At 39.6% G+C, this 835-nt stretch overlaps 1 non-coding gene across 1 annotated transcript; it reads left to right on the forward strand.

The window, feature by feature from the left end:
• Positions 1-503: 503 nt before the first annotated feature.
• Positions 504-611, forward strand: LOC148567389 (small nucleolar RNA R71). Its single transcript, XR_015882263.1, has one exon. It is a non-coding gene; the product is annotated as a small nucleolar RNA R71 (small nucleolar RNA).
• The last annotated feature ends 224 nt before the right edge of the window (positions 612-835 follow it).

The raw sequence follows: 835 nt of genomic DNA on the forward strand, positions 1-835 counted from the left end.
CTAAACCTGTTTCTTCCACCATTATTAAAGTCTTGTTGAGGCTTTTGTTGATCCTTCCATGAGAAATTTGGATAATTTCTCTATGAGGGATTATAGGTGTTTCCATAGGGTTCCCCCATGTAATTCACCTCTGCTATTGCAGGGTTCTCAGGATCATAAGCTTTTTCTTCAGAAGATGCCTCTTGAGTACTGTTGGATGCAGCTTGCAATCTATTCAGACTCTGAAAATTTATATTGACTTGTTGAGTCAATATTTTATTCTGAGCCAATATGGCATTTAGAGTATCAATTTCAAGAACTCCCTTCCTATGAGGCATCCCATTACTCACAGGATTCCTTTCAGAAGTGTAGATAAACTGGTTATTTGCAACCATGTCAATGAGTTCCTGAGCTTCTGCAGGTGTTTTCTTTAGGTGAATGGATCCACCTGCAGAATGGTCCAATGATATCTTTGATAATTCAGACAGACCATCATAGAATATATCCAGGATGGTCCATTCTGAAAGCATGTCAGAAGGACACTTTTTGGTCAGTTGCTTATATCTCTACCAAGCTTCATAGAGGGATTCACCTTCTTTCTGTTTGAAAGTTTGAACATCCACTCTAAGCTTACTAAGCTTTTGAGGAGGAAAAAACTTGGCTAAGAAAGTCGTGACCAGCTTATCCCAAGAGTTCAGGCTATCTTTAGGTTGAGAGTCCAACCATATTCTAGCTCTGTCTCTTACAGCAAACGGGAAAAGCATAAGCCTGTAGACCTCGGGATCAACCCCATCGGTCTTAACAGTATCACAGATTTGCAAGAATTCAGTTAAGAACTGAAAAGGATCTTCTGATG

Source organism: Arachis ipaensis, chromosome B4 (genome assembly GCF_059453495.1).
Source record: "Arachis ipaensis isolate K30076 ecotype BB chromosome B4, ASM5945349v1, whole genome shotgun sequence".
NCBI lineage: Eukaryota > Viridiplantae > Streptophyta > Magnoliopsida > Fabales > Fabaceae > Arachis > Arachis ipaensis.